The following is a 26,009-nucleotide window of genomic DNA, read 5'->3' on the forward strand; positions in this document are numbered from 1 at the left end:
CCATACATGACTATTGGAAAAATCATAGCTTTGACTAGATAGACCTTTGTTGGCAAAGTAATATCTCTGCTTTTTAATAATCTGTCTAGGTTGGTCATAACTTTCCTTCTAAGGAGCAAGCATCTTTTGATTTCATGGCTGCAGTCACCATTTTGCAGTGACTTTGGAGCCCCCCAAAATAAAGCCAGCCACTGTTTCCCCATCTATTTGCCATGAAGTGATGGGACCGGATGCCATGATCTTAGTTTTCTGAATGTTGAGCTTTAAGCCAACTCTTCCACTCTCCTCTTTCACTTTCATCAAGAGGCTCTTCAGTTCCTCTTCACTTTCTGCCATAAGGGTGGTGTCATCTGCATATCTGAGGTTATTGATATTTCTCCCTGCAATCTTGATTCCAGCTTGTGCTTCCTCTAGCCCAGCGTTTCTCATGATGTACTCTGCATATAAGTTAAATAAGCAGGGTGACAATATACAGCCTTGTCATACTCCTTTTCCTATTTGGAACCAGTCTGTTGTTCCATGTCAAGGTCTAACTGTTGCTTCCTGACCTGCATACAGGTTTCTCAAGAGGCAGGTTAAGTGGTCTGGTATTTCCATCTCTTTCAGAATTTTTCACAGTTTATTGTGATCCACATGGTCAAAGGCTTTGGCATAATCAATAAAGCAGAAACAGATGTTTTTCTGGAACTCTCTTGCTTTTTTGATGATCCAACAGATGTTGGCAATTTGATCTCTGGTTCTTCTGCCTTTCCTAAAACCAGCTTGGACATCTGGAAACTCATGGTTCACATATTGCTGAAGCCTAGCTTGGAGAATTTTGAGTATTACTTTACTAGCGTGGATAGATGTTGGAGAGCTTCACTTGCCTTCTCAAATCCTGAAGTTCCAGAGTCACTCATCAGCATTCAATTTGCAGTGAGAACTCTATTGTTTTCACATCATTTAATTTTTGTTAAACAATGATGAACTACCTTGACCTGAACACGGATCAACTTAAGTTTGATAAATAAATAATTCCATTAATATTTGACTTTTTCCTGTATTCATCTGGTCTCCTTTATGATATCAAGGCCCTAAGAAACACCAAAGTTCCTTTCAAAATCCTAAAGATGGTTGAAAATGAAAAGAAAGTGAAAGTGAAAGTTGCCTGTCGTGTCCGACTCTTTGGTTAATTCCCTCTTAACACTTTTGGTCCCCTTTTCTTTCATTCTTCTTTTTTAAGAAATTGCAGTTCATTTTATTTTATTTAAATTATTTATTTATTTTGGGGTGTGCTGGGTCTTCATTGCTGTGTAGGCTTTTCTCTAGTTGCAATGAGCGGGGGCTACTCTGTAGTTGCAGTGCACAGGTTTCTCATTGCCCAGGCTCCTCATTCTCCATTACGTGTGAGATCTTCCTGGATTGGGGGTGGAACTGATATCTCCTGTCCTGGCAGGCGGGTTCTTTACCACTGAACCACCAGGGAAGCCCAGTCCCCTTTTCTGCTGTCTTTCCCCCTGATTTTAGTTGCTTCCTGAGTGTATCTCTCTCAGGTCATCTATTCACACACTCAGCTCACTTCTTCCTACTCTTTCCTCCTGGGCCTTCTCCCATTGGGGACCTCCGTTACAATCCTTCCATTCCACTCTTTTAATACTTTCTATAAGTCTCTCTGTCTCTCTCTCTCTCTCTCTCTTTTTTTTTTGGTGGGAGTGGGCTGCACCATACAGCTTATATGATCCTATGTGGAGGATCTTAGTTGCAGCAAGTGGGATCTAGTTCCCTGACCAGGGGTCAAACTCGGGCCCCCTGCATTGGGAGTGCAGAATCTTAACCACTGGACCATTAGGGAAGTCCTTGTTATCAACCTTAAAAGACTATTATAAGTATGTTTTATGTAAGCTACAAGGTCTAAAGACAAAGAAAAGAGTAGATAAGAAGAACAAAGCCAGGGAAATAATATCAAATTGTATAAAAACATGTAGTTAAAGTTTTAGAAAGGGAAGGGGTAGAGGAAGGCAGAGAGACAAATAGAAAGAGAGGGACAAGGAGGTGGAAGAAATATTTGAAGAGAAGATAGCTGAGAATTCCCAAAATTGATAGAACTCATCAACATCCAGATATGGAAAAATTCAGTAAAGCAGGATAACTATAAGGAAGACCATTCCAAACTAGCCAAAGGTAAAACAAAATATTAAAAGCTGTCAGAAGACACACGCACGCGCGCACGCGCGCGCACACACACACACACACCCTACAGGCCCAGAAGGCTTTAGTAGTGAATTATATCCAAAAATTAAGGCAGAAATAATACCAATTCTATCCAAACTCTTTCAGAAAATAAAAGAAGAGAGAGAGCTTCCTAACTCATATTATTAATTTAAAGCCAGTAGTATTCTAATATAAAATCGGTGAAAGACGTTAAACAACATACCACTATCCCTCATGGATACAAATGGAAAATTCTTAATAAGATTTTAGCAATAGTTTATAAACATGATAACATAACTATGTGGGGTTTATCTCAGGATTGCAGGATTGCTTTAATTCGAAAATCCATCAGTGTGATTCAGTATGTGTGCATGCATCTCAGTGCTTCAGTCATATCTGACTCTTCCCAACCTTACGGACTGTAGCCCACCAGGCTCCTCTGTCTGTGGGATTCTCCAGGCAAGAATACTGGAGAGGGGTAATTCAGCATATTAACATAATAAGACAAATCCCTGTTTTTATCTGAACAGATACAGAGGATTCATTTGAAAAAAACTTAGCATCCATCTATGATTAAAACTCCCAGCAAACTATAAATGGAGAGAACATACTCACCTTGCTAAGGGACATCTACAAAAGTCTACAGTAGAACATCATACTTAACGGTGAAATATTGAATGCTTCTCTCCGGGAGCTGGGAAAAAGGTAAGAATGTCCACTCTTAGCTCTTCTTTTCAGCATTGCACTGGGGATCCTAGCCAGTGTAATAGAGAAGGAAATGGAATTAAAAGTCATACAGCTATAAAGACAAGTATAGAACTGCCTTTATTCCCTAATTATATGATCATCCATGTATAAAATTCTAAAGAACCCTGAACATCAACATACAGGCTGCCCAAGGTCACACCTAACACATAGACCCATCTCAAAACTCATTACTGGGCACTCCATTGCTCTCCAAAGAGAAGAAATCAAGCTCCACGCACCAGAACACTGACGCAAGCTTCCCTAACCAGGAAATCTCGACAAGCCAATCGTCTAACCCCACCCACTGGGTTAATCCTCCACAACAAAAAGGAACCACAGACCTCCAGAATACAGAAAGCCCACTCCAGATACAGCAATCTAAACAAGATGAAAAGGCAAAGAAATACCCAACAGGTAAAGGAACATGAAAAATGCCCACCAAGTCAAACAAAAGAGGAGGAGATAGGGAATCTACCTGAAAAAGAATTTAGAATAATGATAATAAAAATGATCCAAAATCTTGAAAACAAAATGGAGTTACAGATAAATAGCCTGGAAACAAAGATTGAAAAGATTCAAGAACTGTTTAATAAAGACCTAGAAGAAATAAAAAAGAGTCAATTACAAATGAATAATGCAATGAATGAGATCAAAAACACTTTGGAGGGAACCAAGAGTAGAATAACAGAGGCAGAAGATAGGATAAGTGAGGTAGAAGATAAAATGGTGGAAATAAATGAAGCAGAGAGGAAAAAAGAAAAAAGGATCAAAAGAAATGAGGACAACCTCAGGGACCTCTGGGACACTGTGAAACGCCCCAACATTCGAATCATAGGAGTTCCAGAAGAAGAAGACAAAAAGAAAGGCCATGAGAAAATACTCGAGGAGATAACAGCTGAAAACTTCCCTAAAATGGGGAAGGAAATAGCCACCCAAATCCAAGAAACCCAGAGAGTCCCAAACAGGATAAACCCAAGGCGAAACACCCCAAGACACATATTAATCAAATTAACAAAGATCAAACACAAAGAACAAATCTTAAAAGCAGCAAGGGAAAAACAACAAATAACACACAAAGGGATTCCCATAAGGATAACAGCTGATCTATCAATAGAAACCCTCCAGGCCAGAAGGGAATGGCAGGACGTACTGAAAGTAATGAAAGAGGATAACCTACAACCTAGATTACTGTATCCAGCAAGGATCTCATTCAGATATGAAGGAGAATTCAAAAGCTTTACAGATAAGCAAAAGCTGAGAGAATTCAGCACCACCAAACCAGCTCTTCAACAAATGCTAAAGGATCTTCTCTAGACAGGAAATGCAGAAAGGTTGTATAAACGTGAACCCAAAACAACAAAGTAAATGGCAACAGGACCACACCTATCAATAATTACCCTAAATGTAAATGGGTTGAATGCCCCAACCAAAAGACAAAGATTGGCTGAATGGATACAAAAACAAGACCCCTATATATGCTGTCTACAAGAGACCCACCTCAAAACACGAGACACATACAGACTAAAAGTGAAGGGCTGGAAAAAAATATTTCATGCAAACGGAGACCAAAAGAAAGCAGGAGTCGCAATACTCATATCAGATAAAATAGACTTTCAAATAAAGGAAGTGAAAAGAGACAAAGAAGGACACTACATAATGATCAAAGGATCAATCAAAAAAGAAGATATAACAATTATAAATATATATGCACCCAACATAGGAGCACCGCAATATGTACGGCAAACGCTAACGAGTATGAAAGAGGAAATTAATAGTAACACAATAATAGTGGGAGACTTTAATACCCCACTCACAACTATGGATAGATCAACTAAACAGAAAATTAACAAGGAAACACAAACCTTAAATGACACAATGGACCAGCTAGACCTAATTGATATCTATAGGACATTTCACCCCAAAACAACCAACTTCACCTTTTTCTCAAGTGCACACGGAACATTCTCCAGAATAGATCACATCCTGGGCCATAAATCTGGTCTTGGAAAATTCAAAAAAATTGAAATCATTCCAGTCATCTTTTCTGACCACAGTGCAGTAAGATTAGATCTCAATTACAGGGAAAAAATTGTTAAAACTTCAAACATATGGAGGCTAAATAACACGCTTCTGAATAACCAACAAATCATAGAAGAAATCAAAAAAGAAATCAAAATATGTATAGAAATGAATGAAAATGAAAACACAACAACCCAAAACCTATGGGACACTGTAAAAGCAGTGCTAAGGGGAAGGTTCATAGCATTACAGGCTTACATCAAGAAACAGGAAAAAAAACCAATTAAATAACCTAACTCTACACCTAAAGCAATTAGAGAAGGAAGAAATGAAGAACCCCAGAGTTAGCAGAAGGAAAGAAATCTTAAAAATCAGGGCAGAAATAAATGCAAAAGAAACTAAAGAGACCATAGCAAAAATCAACAAAGCTAAAAGCTGGTTTTTTGAAAAAATAAACAAAATTGACAAACCATTAGCAAGACTCATTAAGAAACAAAGAGAGAAGAACCAAATTAACAAAATTAGAAATGAAAATGGAGAGATCACAACAGACAACACTGAAATACAAAGGATCATAAGAGACTACTACCAGCAGCTCTATGCCAATAAAATGGACAACTTGGATGAAATGGACAAATTCTTAGAAAAGTATAACTTTCCAAAACTGAACCAGGAAGAAATAGAAGATCTTAACAGACCCATCACAAGCAAGGAAATCGAAACTGTCATCAAAAATCTTCCAGCAAACAAAAGCCCAGGACCAGATGGCTTCACAGCTGAATTCTACCAAAAATTTAGGGAAGAGCTAACATCTATCTTACTCAAACTCTTCCAGAAAATTGCAGAAGAAGGTAAGCTTCCAAACTCATTCTATGAGGCCACCATCACCCTAATTCCAAAACCAGACAAAGATGCCACAAAAAAAGAAAACTACAGGCCAATATCACTGATGAACATAGATGCAAAAATCCTTAACAAAATTCTAGCAAACAGAATCCAACAACATATTAAAAAAATCATACACCATGACCAAGTGGGCTTTATCCCAGGAATGCAAGGATTCTTTAATATCCGCAAATCAATCAATGTAATACACCACATTAACAAATTGAAAGATAAAAACCATATGATTATCTCAATAGATGCAGAGAAAGCCTTTGACAAAATTCAACACTCATTTATGATTAAAACTCTCCAGAAAGCAGGAATAGAAGGAACATACCTCAACATAATAAAAGCTATATATGACAAACCCACAGCAAGCATCACCCTCAATGGTGAAAAATTGAAGGCATTTCCCCTGAAATCAGGAACAAGGGTGCCCACTCTCACCACTACTATTCAACATAGTGTTGGAAGTTCTGGCCACAGCAATCAGAGCAGAAAAAGAAGTAAAAGGAATCCAGATAGGAAAAGAAGAAGTAAAACTCTCACTGTTTGCAGATGACATGATCCTCTACATAGAAAACCCTAAAGACTCTACCAGAAAATTACTAGAGCTAATCAATGAATATAGTAAAGTTGCAGGATATAAAATTAACACACAGAAATCCCTTGCATTCCTATATACTAACAATGAAAAAACAGAAAGAGAAATTAAGGAAACAATACCATTCACCATTGCAACAAAAAGAATAAAATACTTAGGAGTATATCTACCTAAAGAAACAAAGGACCTATACATAGAAAACTATAAAACACTGATGAAAGAAATCAAAGAGGACACAAACAGATGGAGAAACATACCGTGTTCATGGATTGGAAGAATTAATATTGTCAAAATGGCTATTCTACCCAAAGCAGTCTATAGATTCAATGCAATCCCTATCAAGCTACCAATGGTATTTTTCACAGAACTAGACCAAAGAATTTCACAATTTGTATGGAAATACAAAAAACCTCGAATAGCCAAAGTAATCTTGAGAAAGAAGAATGGAGCTGGAGGAATCAACCTGCCTGACTTCAGACGCTACTACAAAGCCACAGTCATCAAGACAGTATGGTACTGGCACAAAGACAGAAATATAGATCAATGGAACAGAATAGAAAGCCCAGAGATAAATCCAAGAACCTATGGACACCTTATCTTTGACAAAGGAGGCAAGGATATACAATGGAAAAAAGACCACCTCTTTAACAAGTGGTGCTGGGAAAACTGGTCAACCACTTGTAAAAGAATGAAACTAGAACACTTTCTAACACCATACACAAAAATAAACTCAAAATGGATTAAAGATCTAAATGTAAGACCAGAAACTATAAAACTCCTAGAGGAGAACATAGGCAAAACACTCTCCGACATAAATCAAAGCAAGATCCTCTATGACCCATCTCCCAGAATATTGGAAATAAAAGCAAAACTAAACAAATGGGACCTAATGAAACTTAAAAGCTTTTGCACTACAAAGGAAACTATAAGTAAGGTGAAAAGACAGCCCTCAGATTGGGAGAAAATAATAGCAAATGAAGAAACAGACAAAGGATTAATCTCAAAAATATACAAGCAACTCCTGCAGCTCAATTCCAGAAAAATAAATGACCCAATCAAAAAATAGGCCAAAGAACTAAACAGACATTTCTCCAAAGAAGACATACAGATGGCTAACAAACACATGAAAAGATGCTCAACATCACTCATTATTAGAGAAATGCAAATCAAAACCACAATGAGGTACCATTACACGCCAGTCAGGATGGCTGCTATCCAAAAGTCTACAAGCAATAAATGCTGGAGAGGGTGTGGAGAAAAGGGAACCCTCTTACACTGTTGGTGGGAATGCAAACTAGTATAGCCGCTATGGAAAACAGTGTGGAGATTTCTTAAAAAACTGGAAATAGAACTGCCATATGACCCAGCAATCCCACTTCTGGGCATACACACCAAGGAAACCAGATCTGAAAGAGACACGTGCACCCCAATGTTCATCGCAGCACTGTTTATAATAGCCAGGACATGGAAGCAACCTAGATGCCCATCAGCAGATGAATGGATGAGGAAGCTGTGGTACATATACACCATGGAATATTACTCAGCCATTAAAAAGAATTCATTTGAACCAGTCCTAATGAGATGGATGAAGCTGGAGCCCCTTATACAGAGTGAAGTAAGCCAGAAAGATAAAGAACATTACAGCATACTGACACATGTATATGGAATTTAGAAAGGTGATAACGATAACCCTATATGCAGAACAGAAAAAGAGACACAGAAATACAGAACAGACTTTTGAACTCTGTGGGAGAAGGTGAGGGTGGGATATTTCAAAAGAACAGCATGTATACTATCTATGGTGAAACAGATCACCAGCCCAGGTGGGATGCACGAGACAAGTGCTCGGGCCTGGTGCACTGGGAAGACCCAGAGGAATCGGGTGGAGAGGGAGGTGGGAGGGGGGATCGGGATTGGGAATACATGTAAATCTATGGCTGATTCATATCAATGTATGACAAAACCCACTGGAAAAAAAAAATAATAATAATAAAAAAAGAAAAAAAAAAAGAAAAAAAAAATTCTAAAGAATATGTACCCCAAAAAAAGCTACTGGAAAATATAACTGAGTTTAGCAAGCTTTAAGGTACAGTTAATTTACAAAAATTATCTGTATTTCTGTATACTACAAATGGGCTTCCTAGGTGGTGCTAGTGGTAAAGAACCATCTGCCAATGCAAAAGACATAAGAGATGTTGGTTTGATCTCTGGGCTGGGAAGATCCCCTGGAGGAAAGACCATGGCAACCCACTCCAGTATTCTTGCCTGGAGAATCCAATGGACAGGGGAGCCTGGAGGGCTATAGCCCATAGGGTCGCACAAAGTGGGACACGACTGAAGTGACTTAGCATGCACACACATACTATAAACAAAAATCAAATTATAATTAAAATACCATTTATAATAGCATCAAAATATGAAACATTTAGGAATAAATCTGACCAAAAATGTGCAGATCTGTAAACTGAAAACTACAAAACGTTGCTGAGCAAAATTAAAGACCTAAATAAATGAAGAGATATATCAGGTTCATGGAACAAAAGACACAACATTTTGAAGATATCAGCTCGTCCCAAATTGGTCTGTGATATTCAAACCATAGGAAACAAAATCCCAGTAGGATTTATTGTAGAAATTGACATACTGATTCAAAAATTGATATAAATATATCAAATCAACACATTGTACACCTTTAAGTTACATGGTTTTATATGTCAATTATGTCTAATTTTAAAAAGCAATTAAAAATTGATATGCAACATTTTCTTCCTCTATACTCCTGCCCCTAACCTAGATCACACATTTTGTTGTTGTTTTTATATTTTTCTTTAATTTTCATTTTTCACGTCTGTCCAATACAGAGTTATACTGTTTCTTATTATCCTCCTATTCAAGGTAGTATTTGGTCCTGTCCTCTCACTCAAACTGTAAAGGTAGTTGCAAAAAAAAAAAAAACATGATTATGTGTGATTGAAATGAAAAATAAATCAATTTATCAGTTTCATAATGTTTTCCCTATGAAAAAGAATGAGAAGAGACTGAAATCTCTGTCCCTGGAAGCATGCAAAAGAGACTGAACACTTATTCAACACTTATTAACAGAACATCTACTGGGAATACAGTATAGTAAATAAGGCACTTGTCTGTCCTCATGGGTCTTCAAATCTGACAGCATGTCCCTGTCCCTAGGGATGTCTGCATAGGTTTGAACTAGGTGACCCTGGAGTTCTCTTCTGGAGGTCTATAAATGTGTATTTCTAGGATTTTAAAAACAAAGAAAACACTTTAAACAAACCTTTGTGTTCTGGTAAGGCAAATGCCTTTTTTCTTTGTGGTTTGAGTGTGGTGGGCTGAATACAGAGAATAAAGAACCCAATACCTATGAAAGCATCCCTCTAGCCTAAAACAAAAGAATTTGTCTGGCTCTCTCATTAAGTCCGTTTTGTACATGAGTGCTCTTGCGGGTCTCTGCCAGAGGGAAATGTCAAACACATGGTCTCAGGCCATTCCTACCTCTGGGAAAGTGTGGAAGAGACCATGTCAGAAAAATGCAAACCCGTTTCCAGGAAAGTTTACCTTCTGGCATTGGTCCCCTTCCTCTGGCTCTCGGTGCTACTTCAGGGACTCTGCTTCAGGAAAATGAGGCAGCCAGTGAATCAATCCAAGCCAGAGTGAGCAGATGGCCTAGCGTTCTGGGAACGCTCTGGGCATATTCCTCCAAGTACTACCACAGAAATGAGGAGTGGTTCCAGGAAAAGGAGTTGTAACTAGACTCATGGCTTAGGCACACGAGGCCAGCAAAGAGGTGCCAAGAGCAGACTTGCTGGAGTCAGGGTAGAGGAGACTATTGGCTTCTCTTGCAAACAAATCCTGATTGAACATGATCGCTGCTCCCTCCCCAAAAACATCTCTTGGGTCTGCAGACCTATGTCCAGTCATAGCTCTAATATCTGAGAGCTCTAATATCAGGGTCAAAGTGTTTCAGGAAAGAAAGTAAATGGACACCAAAAAATCATTCCATTAATGGTTTTCCATTCTAAACTTTGTTCATGCTTTTTCTTCTCCCTAGGTTGTTCTCTGCCTTCATCCATCTTGTCCTACTTTTCTTTCCAGGGTTGTCTCAAGTGCTACGTCTTTTAGGACACTTTCCTGGAGTCTTCCAGCTCCAAGTAAGCAGGCTCTCTTGTCAGAGCATTCTAAATTTTCATACAGCAAATATTATACCTTACATTACAGCACTTTGTGCATGCCTTACCTTTTTAAAAATTAAGTTCTAAGCATCTCACGGGCAAAGTTTCAATCTTCTTTACATCTCACCCTGACCCTAAAGCTCTGCATTTCCCCCAGCAATCCTGCATCTGCACGTGGTAGAATTAACAAAAACTTGAGAAAATAGAGTTGAGAAAACAATCTTTACCACAGAAATCAGTGGTAATTATCAGAAACTTTCAAGTCTTCAAAGAGCAAAACCAGGTCTCTCCTACAGTCTCTTTGAGGTTGACAATGACTCTTTCTTGACTCAATAATCTAAAAAATTAAAAAACTAAATTCACACTCAGTGATGCCTAATTCACTCTGAACCATTGGGAATTAAGCAGTTCCATCTAAATGAATTTTCCAAATCATTGGAGGTTACTTATTAGAATCCAAAATTTTAAAAATGATTTGTAATGCCTTTTCTAAAGGCATTTAGAACGTCTATGGAGACGTTCAAAAGTGAATGGTTACAGTGGCTGTATCCACAGAGGATGACTTGGAGATTAGGAGGGAGAGGTAGGTGGAGACTTACTTTTCACTATGTATCTTTTGTACCTTTTGAGTTTTGAATGATGCATATCTATTGAAGTGCATTGACGTCGCTCAGTTGTGTCCAACTCTTTGTATATCTATTATCTCTTAATTTAAAACCAATGACACACTTCCTTACTTCTTCCAATGTAGTTGCTGAGCCCAATATAACTCTTCTTCCTGAATCAAGGTCATCACTAGAAATATTATTTGTTGCCTTATTCCTAAATAGCATTACACACACACAAAAAAAGTTTAAATTATATGGAATTATTTTCCTTATACTGCTGTTGCTGCTGCTGCTAAGTCGCTTCAGTCGTGTCTGACTCTATGTGACCCCATAGACGGTAGCCCACCACGTTCCACCGTCCCTGGGATTCTCCAGGCAAGAACACTGGAGTGGGTTGCCATTTCCTTCTCCTGTTCATTTTCTTAATCACAGTGATGGGATATGTCAAAAACTGTCAAATTTTACACTTTTAATATATGCACATTTTGTATGTCAGTTGTAATCTGTTTAACAAAACTTAAATGTAAACTCTTTTAACTTCTTTGTTTAAATGTCTTATCACCCTTATTTTTATTGTGTGTAAATAGAGTACAATTTTTTATTGAAATGTAGTTGATTTACAATATTATATTAGTTCCAGATACACCAGAGTGATTTGATATTTTTATATTTATACTCCATTTAAAGTTATTATAAAATATTGGCTATATTACCTGTGCTGTGCATTACAACTTTGTATCTTGTTTATTTTATATCTAGTAGTTTGTACCTCTTAATCTCCTTCCCAAGTTTTGCTCCTCATCCAACTCCTCTACCCAAACAAGTCCAGGCAACAGTAGTTTGTTCTCTGCTTCTGTGAGTCTGTTTCTGTTTTGTTATATTCATTCATTTGTCTTATTTTTCAGATACCACATACAAGTGAAAACTGTATTTATCTTTCTCTGTCTAGCTTATTTCACTAAGCATAATGTCCTCCAGTTTGACCTATGTTGTTGCAAATGGCAAATTTTCTTTTTTTTTAATAGCTGAGTAATATTCCAGTGTGTGTGTGTGTGTGTGTGTGTGTGTATTATACACCACATCTTCTTTATCCATTCATCTGTTGATGGACTTAGTTTGCTTCCACATCTTGGCTATTGTAAATAATGCTGTAATGAACATTGGGTTTCATGTACCTTTATGAATTAATGTTTTTCTTTTCTTCAGATATATACTCAGGAGTGGAATTACTGGATTATATGGTAATTTTGGTTTCTTCAGAGCATTCTTTGTAGTGAAAATAACTACCATATAAACTAAATTCTTATTTCCAGTCAAACTGGTTGTCAATCCAGTTGAATGTGTGGTATAGTGTAGCACATGGGATGCCTGTCTGATTCGTGGTTTATTGGGGGAAGGAAATGCATGACCTGGCATTCTCCAGACCAGCACTTCTCCAAATTTACTGAGTTGCTGAACTGCTTTAGACTTGGGCTGCTCAGCACAGGAGCCACTGCCACATGTGCCCATTTAAGTTAATATTAATTATGATTAAATTAAAAATTTAAGCTAGTTCAGAAGTCAAGCTAGTCTTCACAGCCGCTTGGGACCTATGGCTCCTGTATTGGACAGTGAAGACAAAAAACATTTCCATCATTGCAGAAAGTTCTGTTGGACGCTGCTGTTCTGGAGACTCGCTTTTCAAATGCGTGGTCAGTGGAAAAACATTAGGTTATCCTGAAATTTTTTAGAAATGCATACTCTCCCCTCCCAGGGGCTTCTATGCTCATGAAAGTTTGAAAAGTCCTTGTCCAGGCAGCCTAGAAACAGCTACAGGATGGATTTTGAGGTATAGGGGGATTTAATGTTGCATATCAGGATAAGAGACATAGTGTTTCCTCTGAGCTGCTATCATGAAGTTAAACACTTAGGGAAAAGAAAATGAGCTTTCATGAATCCAAGTTGGATCCTGGAAAAAAGCTAGAATACTATGGGGATAGTTGCAGAACACAACCAGACAGTGAGATTCAATCATAGGTGACCAGTCACTTAGCTAAGGTCAGGAGGAGGAGTGGTGGAATCAGGTGTGGTGGTGGATACACCACAATTCCATTTTCACAGGCAGGGATGGGGCAGGCCAGGGCCCCAGAATACAAACTGGGGCTGTCATCACTGTTTGCTTGAACACCTGCCTGCCTGCCCCTGGTTCTTTTTCTTCCAATTACAGTGTTCTCAAATCTCAAAGCTAGAGGTCCTTTACTGGCAACTATTACCTCATTATCACTCAAATATCATAAATATACTAAGACTTCTACAGGCTTCCTGCATTTGTTCCACAATCACTAAGCATCTACTATATGTCAGAAAGAGCCTCTGTCCATCTCAAAGAGAACTGTGGAAGAAACTTGGTCTTCCTCTTTGCAGGAATAGTAAGTTTCTGACTATTGACCCTGACTGTGACAGGTCCAGTTCTAGGTAATATTCTAAAAGTCTGACTCAGGAGGGCAGAGACATGCACTCTTAGGATTTGAACATTCTGTGTAAATGTTTAAAATCCAGTATGCACACTCTTCCCCCGTGGTTCAAGTGGTGAAGAATCCACCTGCAATGCAGGAGATGTGGGTTCAATCTCTGGGTCAGGAAGATCCCCTGGAGGAGGAAATGTCAACCCACTCCAGTATTCTTGCCTGGGAAATCCCATAGACAGAGGAGCCTAGTAGGCTGCAGTCCATGGAGTTGTAAAGAGTCAGACACAACTGAGCTACCAAACAACAACAAATGCATAATCTTACCCTTCCTTGCTTCTTTCGAACGTAATCCTAAATAAACAGACCAGTTATCATTTCACATTTGTTGAAATGCAGCCATACATTTAAAACCCACAATACTGTACCTCTGCCTTCTTGGGCTTCCTCATTTCCATGTTATGCTGTTAAACATTATTTGCCCCCTGGGACTGCTTCTGCCACACTTATGTCCTACTTTATCCCTCTAACTAACCACCCCTTTTACCTCCGTGCCCCACCCAACCCTGAAGAGTGACTGATTTTTTGTTTCAGATCACTTTCCTAGGCGGCTCTGACCTAGGTAACTTTCAGCTCCCTTTGCTAATTTCTCTCAGTCCTGCTGGGTAAACTCCTTGGTGGTTGGTGTGTGTAATTTGTCTACAGTTGATGTGCTTTGCACATTTCCTTGCCATTTGTTTGTTCTTGCTTTAAAATCATTACAAAGATGTTAAATAAAACCAGATCTGACCTTGCTCTTCAGGGAAGTGCCCTCAGCACCCCATTCCCTTCACTGGAGCTGTTTCTGGGAGTTTATATCATCATGCTTCATTTGAGATCTCCCAGCCAGTGGTGGAGTCCATGTGACCACATTATCATCCAAAGCAATCTGAACTGGCCTTAGAGTAGAAATGGTGTGGCAGGCTGAGCAAAATCCTTCACCCAGGTTCCAAATCCTTTACTAAAGACCTGGCCTCACTCGAATTTTCTCTTCTGCTGAGTCTCTTGAACTCACTCTTTTCCATAAATCCTTTGTAACTTCGTCCTTTCCAGATATTGATGGATTTTCACTGTTAACATCTGTTTTATGACTATGACGATCCAATTTACTGGCCAGTAATTTCCACAATTAGCTTTCTTTTTTGAATGTTAACACCATATTTATGGCCTCATCTCCTTCTCTGCCCTTGATTTTCAACTCTCTTTTTAGTTCTCCAATAATTTTTAAACTCTTTGCATTTTAACCCAGGATGGTGATGCTCAGGCCTCCATTCTTGGTGACAGATTTGAGCATTAACAGAGGTGTGTCTTACCCTGAATTTGGAGCTATTAAAATTTTTTTGCCAATTAATTGTCCAGGATTTTCTATAAAAATCACTGAGATAAAAAGAGAAAATAATTTAAACAATGATATTAATAGTAACTCTACTTATTCAAAAGCCACTTATGTAGTCACTCAGGTATCTAGAATTATAGCAAAAAAAAAAAAAGAGCAAAAAACATATAAAAATATAAAATGAAAATCAGAAAGAGTCAGAAAAACCACTACAAAGCCAAAATAAATATCATTAAGTCCACATATTGAATGATGCCAATTTTCATCACTTTTTGCATTCCTACGAATTATCTAGTAGTTTTCCTGTATGCTCCATGGACAGTGTGTATGGGTGTACATGCACGCTCAGTCATCTCCAACTGTTTGCAACTCCATGGACTATAGCCTGCCAGGCTCCTCTGTCCATGGAATTTTCCAGGCAAGAATACTGGAGTGGGTTGCCATTTCCTCCTCCAGGGGATCTTCCCGACCCAGGGATCAAACCCATGTCTCTTGCATCTCCATCATTGGCAGGTAGATTCTTTACCACTGAGCCATCTGGGGATGGTGGTTCTATGGACAATAAGATATGTTATCTCTCAATTTCTTAGGCATCTTCTCAGCAGCACTCTGGTACCAGGTAACTACTTTGGTGTTCTCCGGACCTGCCTACTACAAGGACCTGCTCTCTGAAGGCTCAGCACTATATGATTTTCAGTGAGAGAGAAGTAAATCTCAGATTAGAACACCATTCAGCACAACCCACGTTGTAAAGTCATAGCCCACATAGCTGATAGCACTTTTTCTAACTCCTGAAATTGTCTTCTTCCTCTCTCCACTTGAAGAATTCTATTCACCACCTGCGATCCTTTGACTTCCAAGTGACATCAGAACAAATGAGCAAGGGACTTTCCTGGTCCAATGGCTAAGACTCTGCACTCCCAATGTAGGGGACCCAGGTTCAATCCCTGGTCAGAGAACTAGATCCTACGTGCTGCAACTAAAGATCTCACATGCCACAATTAAAGATCCTGCATGCCACAATGAAGATTGAAGGTCTTGCATGCCACAACTAAGACCCAGGGCAGCCAAATTTAAAAAAAAGAAAAAAAGAAGAAGAAGAACAAATGAGCGGGAGTCGGGTAGGGAGGTGGAGGCAGTTAGGGTTGCTAATGATGGTTGCTGTTAAGTAGTCACTATAATAACAACAAAAAGTGATAGCTGTCAGGAAAGAGATAGAAAATCTAAAAAGTAAACCAAATCCCAAACCTCTGGAGGCTTAGAAGTTTTGAAGTCATTCAGTATAGGGGCAGGAGAAGGCAATGGCAAACCACTCCAGTACTCTTGCCTGGAAAATCCCATGGACGGAGGAGCCTGGTGGGCTACAGTCCATGGGGTTGAGAAGAGTCCAACATGACTGAGTGACTTCACTTTCACTTTTCACTTTCATGCACTGGAGAAGGAAATGGCAACCCACTCCAGTATTCTTGCCTGGAGAATCCCAGGGACAGAGTAGCCTAGGGGGCTACAGAGTAGGACACGACTGAATCGACTTAGCAGCAGCAGCAGAGTATTACCAAAGAGAAATTGGGGTCAATCAGATTTTTAACACTTGTTTGTGTCTCACTTCTCTCACACGATAGGAACATGATTTTTTCCTTATCTTGAAGTCGACGTTTTCATATGGACATGAAGTAGATAATTTTTAAACTTCATAAGCATGTACATGTATTACAAAGTTTTTTTCATTTTACTATGCTCTGCAAATTTGTAATGTTTTTATTTTTGCGATTTTTTCGCTAAACTCACTGCTTCGGTCATCTTAAAATGTTTACTTGTATTTCCTTTTTAAAATTGGAGTATAATTGATTTGCAATGTTGTCATAGAAAAAAAAAGAAAATGAACATATCTATTATCTGTAAAAGTCTTCTTGCACTCTTTGTAATTCCTCCATCCCACATTACCCTCTTCTTGTTCATCAATAGGCAACCACTGATCTACTCTCTGTTGCTATACATTAATTTGCATTTCCTAGAATTTTATATAAACGAAAGCCTACAGTATATACTATTTTATTCACCTGGCTTCTTTTATTCAGTGTAATTATGTTGAGATTCATTCATTTCGTGTGCATCCATAGTTCATGCCTTTTTATTGGTGAGTTGTATATCACCATTTGTTTATCCATTCACCTGTTAATGAGTATTTTTATTTCCAGTTTGGGGCTATCACAAATAGTGCTGCAAAGAACATTGGTACACATGTCTTTGTATGAACATATGCTTTCATTTCTCTTGGGTAAATACCTGGGGGCATAATGGCTGGATCATATGTGGGCATGTATTTAAAACTTTAGGAATATGCCAAATTGTTTACCAAAGTTGTAACGTTTTACATTCCAACCAGCAGTATATGAGTTCTAGTTCCTCCAGATTCTCACCAACACATTGTATGGTCAGACTTTCAAATTTTAGCCATTCTAATAGGAGAGCAGTGATATCACATTGTGGTTTTAATTTTCATTTCTCTAATGATGAGTAATAAGTATATTTTCATGTGCCATTTGTATTGTGGCTATTGAAATGTTTTTTCCATTTTTTTCCTATTTGTTGTTGTTTTCTTATTATTGAGTTTTGAGAGTGTTTCTTATATTCTAGATCAAGTATGTTTTGCAGATACTTCCTCCCAATCTGTGGTTTGTCTTTCATTCTCTTAAAAGAGCAAATTCTTAATAACTGATGAAGCCCAATTGGTCAATTATTTCTTTTATTTTTGTATTGTAGCTAAGAAATCTTTGTCTAATCCACGATTATGATTTTCTACTATTTCCTTCTGTAAAACTTATAAATATTTTATAGATTTATATCCATTTGAATTAATTTTGTACATGGTGTTAGGTATGAATCAATGTTCATTTTTCTAACATAGATACCAATTATTTCAGTGTCAACTGTTGAAAAGACTACCCTTTCTCTACTAACTTCTTTTCCATCTTTGCTGACACACAATTAACCTATGTATGTGGGTCTATTTCTAGATCCTCTATTCTTTCCATTGATCTATTTGTCTGTCTTGACACCAATATCATTCTGTCTTGATTACTGTAAGTTTTAAGATAAATTTGGGAGGACATTCCTGGTGGTCCAGTGGTTAAGACTCCATGTTTCTATGGTTAGGGAACTAAGATCCCACATGCTGTGGAACCAATTAAAAAAAAAAACTCTGAAATTCAGGTAGTTCTAGTCCTCCAACTTTTTTCCTCTTTTTCAAAATTTTAGCTATTCCAGACTCTTTGCAGTTCCAAATAAATTTTAGAATCTTGTTAATTTCTATAAAATGGTCTACTGGAATTTTGGCTTTGAATCTACAGATTAACTTGGAGAAAATTGATACCTTTGCAATATTGAATTTCTGATCTGTAAATACAATATCTGTCTGCATTTATTTAGGTCTTCTTTAATTTCTCTCAGCAATGATTTTTAGTATTCAAAGTGCAGGATTTATCAGATTTTTCCCTAAATATTTCTTATTTCTTTTCTTATCTTGTAAGTGGTATTTTTAAAAGTTTCAGTTTGGGTTCTTCGTTATGGTATACAATTGACTTTTTAAAGTTGATCTTACATCTTACACCCTTGATAAACTTGTTGATTAATTTTAGTGGCTTTTTTGGTGAATTCCATCAGATACCCTACATAGATAACCATGCTCTCTGCAAATAAATACAGTTGTACTTCTTCCTTTCCAATCGATTGTGCCTCTGATTTGTATGTAAATACAAACAGATGTGGGCACCAAAATCCCGTGTGTACTTGTCTACAAAGAGTCAGCATAGTGACCCAGAATATGTCTATGTTAATTCATTAAACTATGAACAAAATAAACACAACATTTGAAAATCCTCACAGAGAACTTATGAGGGTCTGTGACCCATACTGAAAACCACCCAGATGTGGTGGGAAACACCCAGATTCAAAGTCAGAGACCTGGATTTGAACCCTGGCTCCCTGCTTCCTGCTCTGCAGTCTAGGGGAAAGATTTACTCTGTCTGGAACCTTTTTCCTCATATAAAACAGGGAGATTGATGCCCTTGGAAAATATTGATGAGTTATCTGCTGTGGGCCAGGACTATAATGTCTTCCTTCCCAACTTAAAAGAGTTGTCTGGAGGATCAAAAGAGATAACTTAGGAGGAAGCATTGTATGAAACAAAGCCTACTACAGTTGTTAGCTATTTTCTTTTCATGCACTTAGCTGTCTCCCAAGCTCAGAAAGCTCCCTTGAACCGTTTGAGATCTGTCTCAGAGGTCTTTCTCATGCCATCACCCTGGTTTCTCAAGGTCCCTTCTCTATAGTCCTAACAGTCATCTTACTGCTTACCTGGTTGTTTCTCCTGCTTGGCCAAGAGATAGGTCATATCAGGGTTTGAGCCTAGCACAGTGCTGGGTAAACAGGAGGTAAATAAAGTATATGTTTGCTAATACACGGATTTGAGTCTGTAGGTGACTAAGTGAGGATGATGAGGTCAGAGAAGACAGGACAAGGAAGTCAGACATTCCTTCCCCACTTGATGACGCTGTCTGAACCTGTTTCTGTTGGCACTACCCATTGCTGGCCCACTCATATGTCAATTCACTCAAAATCACAAGAATAGTAACAGCCACAGCAAGGCATGAGGTTGTTAGTAAGCTGTGACTGAGTCAGGGCTTTGCTTCTCCAAGAGCTTCATCCCTGGGAGTGATTGGGAAGTTGATGCCACTTCCTTCTTTGGGGGCCATAAGTCCCTGTCCCAAGGCCCAACCCAGTGACAGGGTTGGCCCCCTGGCCCTTTTCAGGACCACTGAGAGGGTCAGTTCCTGGGCTGACTTTCTCCATTGAGAGGAGGATGGCTGGAGGACTGGGTTAGCAGAAGCCATGCCAGGAAGGGTGGGAAGTGGGGAAGGGCTAGGTTTTCTAAATTTCTCTGGCCTGGCCAGGATGGGGTAGGGTGGAGAGACAGCAAGCCACTTCACATTTGTTGAGTCCAGATGGCAGGTTCATGAGAACCATTTAATCGTCCGCAGAGAGAGAGAGGACATCTCACTTTGGCAGAAGACACAGGCTAATCAGAAGCAGTCCCCTGCCTCTCCATCTCTCTTCCCCCCTCCCTCTATGAATTCAGTTTGATGGGCGCAAGTAGAAGTTCCAGGGCTTTGATCCCTGGCCATGCTGCCCAGCCTCAACTACTGGACGTTCAGAAACAACTGAAGGAGTGTTCCGATTGGGAGCTGGGAGGGGAGTATCTTGTGAACCCACCTTGGCCAGGACTCTCTCATGAGCTATGAGCAAGCCCAGCTCATCCTACTCCCAGCCAGAAAACTTTCTCTCCTTGTGCCAGAAGCCTTCATTCTGAGGATGCTTGGGGAAAAAAAAAGCAAGAGGGAGTGGAGACAGCTCAGGGTTTTGAAAGTAAACAGATTAACAGGTTACGGTGCCAGTAGAAAAATTTAGGGATCTCCCATTTCTTAGTTCATAGAATGACTGTATGCATGAAAGTCACATAACCCCATGAGCTTTAGTTTTCTTCTCTACAAAATGAAGATCAAGATACCTATCTGATAGTATGTTATGTAATAATGTATGAGATGCCTGGTGCTCATTCAGAGCTCATAAGTGGCAATTCTCTTCTCTCCCAAGCTGATGGGATGCTCAGACCAAAGCTTAGGTTCAGGTTTGTAGTCCTCTGCCTGAAACCATTGTTGTTTAATACATCAATTTCTCCTCCCACCTCCTTAATTATCTAGTTCCTATTTTCTTTTGACTATGTCAATCAATTAACCTTATTGTTTCTATGATTTTTATTGTAAAGTTTTAAAAATCCATTCTGCATTAGCTTCTGGGTATAAAATAAGCATATACATATCAGCTATATTTATAAAATATAAAATACATGCAGGCACCATGTGGTATGACCACACATATGCACAGTGACAAAGGAGGTTTAATCAAAAAAGTGAACTGCATGGCTTTATCACACTACAGGTTGGAACATTAATGTGTTTTGCAACTCCAGATTGGCTTCTGAAACACAATGCATGAAAATGCTTGGCTTAAACAGAGAATCCCACTTGAATGCACTTTTTTGGACATTCAGCAGCTGACCAATGTTTTCAGAGGCCTCTAGGCCTGTCCCTGAACTAGTCTCCTTTGCCTGTGGCTCTGGGGTTCCTCCACCCTCATTGATTCCTCAGGAAGGACTTGGCTGCAGAGCCCTCTCCCTGTCTCTCTTGGACATTCTGGCTTTCAGTGCCTGAAGTGTATAGTTTCTATCCATCCAGAACATCACTAGCTACCTTTTTCTCATTGCTAATAGAGATCTGAAGGCTGGACCAGTGGGTATGTAGAGAATATATCTTCTTTTCTCTCCAGTTCAACTACTTACTGCCATGTTCCTTCTCTCTTAAAGTGTCCCCATCCCACCAAAGCCTGAGATGAGGCTTTTAAGCACACTCCCAGAGGCCAGTTACCAGCTTGGGTTTCACTTGACTTTCAGCCTAAGCCTGCCAGAGCCAGAGTGGCCGTGACCAAACTAGATCACACTCAGGCTGGTCCTGGAGTCACAAGAGCTGGGCTGTATTCCATCCCCGGGTCTCACAAACCCCGTGCTCCCAAAGGAGTCACTTATGGCTGTTTTAGGCCGTTTCCTCCAACCAGTGAAAAGATCAAGATGACTTCTAGTCTGCATCCAGATTCAAAACTCTCCAGGGAAACGTGGATATTGAGCGTGACCGCTAGGTGGCAGTACTTGGAAGGACACAGCGCTGAAGTCCGCGACTGATGCCAAGGGCTCCAGAGGACTTAAGGCCTCTGGGAGGCCCAGGAGGAGAGAGCTGCCAAGATTGCGCACTCAGCTCATCCGCACACATTGACTGAGCACCAGAGTCTGCTCATCTTCTCCTGCCTTTTGCCTCACTGCCCTTGGGGCTCCCACATAGGACCAGGTGCACACCCATCCTCCTCCCTCTCCCGGCAAACCGCTGTAAGGCCTTTAGGACTCAGGTCAAACAGGTCTCTGGTGAAGCTTTTCTTGACAAATCTTCTCCTCCTACTTCTCAGACAAAGTTCATTCTTGCTTCCTTTGTCTCCCCAGCACCCTTAATCCACAGCTTGATCGTGACACTTACCATCCCAGACAGCGAGCGTTCCCCTGGCTGTGTCTATTACTGGATTATGAAGTTTAAGGGCAAAGACCAGGTTTTCTTTACCTCTATTTCCCCAGGGCCCAACATGGAACTGGTTAACACCATATACTGCTGCTATATGTTTGTGTTTCAAATGAATTAATACATCAACAGAGTTTTGAAAGAACAAAGGGACTTCTTTATTCAATGCATTTAATCTGCCTTTCTGGTAATTCTTAGTATTAAGAGTTATGCCTTTCTTGATTTTGATTAGCAAGTATGACTTTAGTGCGGTTTTTCAGCTTCTGTTAGCACTGAAACTCTGGTTCAAACAAAAATCTTTGACAACCTGAATATATAAAGCAATGAAAGTGGAGTTGCTTCCTAGAGCCTATTATTCAGAGTGTGAGTCAGAAGTAAGGCAGAAAGAGAACAGCAAATATTGTATATTAACCCATATTTATGAAATCAAGAAATACGGTACTGATGAACCTATTTTCAGGGCAGCAATGGAGAGGTGGATGTGGAGAGCAGACCTATGGACACGGGGTGGGGACAGGGTAAGAAGGGGGGGGGGGGGGACGAATGGAGAGAGTAGCATGGAAATGTATACACTAGTATATGTAAAAGAGACAGCCAGTGGGAATTTGCTGTATTACTCAGGGAACTCAGACCGGGGCTCTGTGACAACCTAGAGGGTGGGATGGGGTGGGGGGCTGGGAGAGGATCAAGAGGGAGGGGACATATGTATACCTATGGCTGATCCATGGTGATGTATGGCAGAAACCTACACAGTATTATAATTCAATTATACTATAAGTTAATTATAAAATTATAATCTATTTATAATATAATTATATTAATTATAATTTAATTAAATAGTATAATTTAATTGAAGGATAATTTAACTATCCTTCAATTAAAAATAAGGAAAGAAAAAGAAAGTGGAGCTGCTTGAGTTGAAACTGAAATGGGGAACTATGGAGCCCGTGCTTCTTCTCCTTCCATCCATTTCCTTGGTTAGGCAGTGCCTCCTGAGAATCCAAGGGCTTTGTAAACATACTTCAAAAACACTCCCCTGATTGTCATACTAATTTCTTTTCTATTCATCTCCAATTCACAGGAAAGATGCATGATTGGGGAAGGACTGCATTTCTGGGGACAGGAAGCCTGTTTCTGTTATCCCACAACCTTGGCAAGCAGTATAGACTCAATGGGTGTTTGACTAACTGAATGGAGTTGAGTTGAATTTAAATAAATAGACTTTGAAGCCAAATATTGCTTTAGAAGTTGGAGAGAAGTGTGGCATTGCGTGGTTTTTTTCCCCAAGGTACATGTGGGAAGGTTGTTGAGGAGATGACTGGCCTGAAAATCACCTCTATCCTGAATTAATTCATTGTGACCTCCAAATCTCAGGGCACTGGGAGTGGCCAAGGGGGCCAAGTGGTCTGACTGCAGAACTGACTGACTCTGTCTGTGATGTGGCTTCAGTTTATCTGAATGTCCCACCTAGGTCAGTGTGCAGCAATGTAAATACAAACAGATCAATAAATCACTGTCACACTGAGGCATCTACAGGTTCAGATCAGTTCAGTTCAGTTCAGTTGCTCAGTCGTGTCCGACTCTTTGAGACCCTATGAATCGCAGCATGCCAGGCCTCCCTGTCCATCACCAACTCCCGGAGTCCACTCAGACCCATGCCCATCGAGTCGGTGATGCCATCCAGCCATCTCATCCTCTGTCGCCCCCTTCTCCTCCTGCCCCCAATCCCTCCCAGCATCAGGGTCTTTTCCAATGAGTCAGCTCTTCGCATGAGGTGGCCAAAGTATTGGAGTTTCAGCTTCAGCATCAGTCCTTCCAATGAACACCCAGGACTGATCTCCTTTAGGTTGGACTGGTTGGATCTCCTTGAAGTCCAAGGCACTCTCAAGAGTCTTCTCCAACACCACAGTTCAAAAGCATCAATTTTTCGGCACTCAGCTTTCTTCACAGTCCAACTCACATTCATACATGACCACTGGAGAAACCATAGCCTTGACTAGACGGACCTTTGTTGGCAAAGTAATGTCTCTGCTTTTTAGTATGCTATCTAGGTTGGTCATAATCTACAGGTTAGAAGGTATCATTGGGCTCATCTGGGCTGATCAATGGAAAAGCCCTTTCTCTAGCATCCCTGACAGTGGATCTGCTCTATTAGTGTCCGTTTGAGGAGAAGCATGGTCATTGTTGAAGAGGGTTCCCTCACATCCAGTCTCTATCTTCAACCTCTCCCCTCTCTGAGGCTCAACCTTTCTCCTCTCCATATAAATGCTTTCAGATATTGCAGTGGTTTTAAATTTTTTAAAAGGTTTTTAAAATTCGTTAAAAAAAAAAAAATCTCTCCCTCCACTCTCTGGCATTTTTAAAAATCTGTTCTTTTCCTCATGGCTGAGCCTCTTGAGAAAGCCACCCATGAACTATTTCTGCTTCCTCACCTCCAACCTACCCCTCAGCCCACTGCAATCTGGCTATGTCCTTACCATTCATTGATGCTACTCCTGACTAGATCAATAACTGCCCTTTTATTGCTATGTCTAATACTAAGACACTGTTGACTTCCCACTTGAAACTCTTGCCTTTCTTGATTTTTTGGTAACTCTCTCTTCTATTTTTTGGTGTGTGTTTTCCTACTTCTCTGGCTGCTTCTTTTCCACTCCCCTCTTGGTCTGCCTTTTAGCTAGTCCTCCATCATCTTTTCATCTTACCCCACCTACACTACATGAGCTGGCTCATCTACCTTTCTGTTGTCCACTACCAAAATTACCATTAGAGTTAGGCCATTTGCTTATCTTCTATATCCAATCCATAGCAGAATCATTCTATCAATAGCTTTTAACATAACTCAAATTCACAGCCCCTACTTCATCCTCTTGCTACTCCCTACTTTATTTCTCATCTCTTTTTTACTTTTATCACTGAATATAAAATCCACCCTACACAATGCCACAGATTTAAAATATAATTTAGACCATAGCATTCCCTTGATTCAAACTTGTCTATGATGCCCTGTTAGTCTGCAGAATAACATCCAAGCTCATTAACACTGTCCTTATTCAAGGCTCTCCTCATATAAGGCCCAACATGACCTGGACCTCTGTCTTCCTTTCCGCTCCCCAGATTCCTTTATGTTGTAATTTAAATCTAGTTTAGAGAAATGCTACATTGTTCCAAGGCACCACTATGCTCTCTGACAGACATTCTATTTCTTCAGAAAAGAATGTCCTTCTTACCTATACGTCTTTAAACCTTTTAAAAAATACTTATTTTTATTTGTTTATTTGGTTGCACGGAGTCTTAGTTGAGGCACATGGGACTGTCAGTCTCCACTGTGCCACACGGGATCTTTAGTTGTGGCATGTGAACGCTTAGTTGCAGCATATGGGATCTAGTTCCCTGACCAGGGTTCAAACCCGGGCCCCTTGCCTAGGGAGCGAGGAGTCTTAGCCACTGGACCATCTGGGAAATCCCTCTTTAAACATTAAAAAAAAATTTTATTTAGTTTTTTATTTGGCTACCCTGGGTCTTCATTGCTACCTAAGAGCTTTCTCTAGTTGTTGCAAGTGGGGGCTATTCTTTTTTGCAGAGTGCAGTCTTCTCATTGCAATGGCTTCCCTTTTTGTGGGGCACGGGCTCTAGGGCACGCAGGCTTCAGTAGTTGTGGGACCTATGACATGTGGGACCTTACTGGACCAGAGATCAAACCCATGTCCTCCGCATTGGCAAGCAGATTCTTAACCACGGGACCACTAGAGAAGTCCCCCTGTACTTCTTA

This window comes from Dama dama, chromosome 20 (genome assembly GCF_033118175.1).
Source record: "Dama dama isolate Ldn47 chromosome 20, ASM3311817v1, whole genome shotgun sequence".
NCBI classification, from domain to species: Eukaryota; Metazoa; Chordata; class Mammalia; order Artiodactyla; family Cervidae; genus Dama; species Dama dama.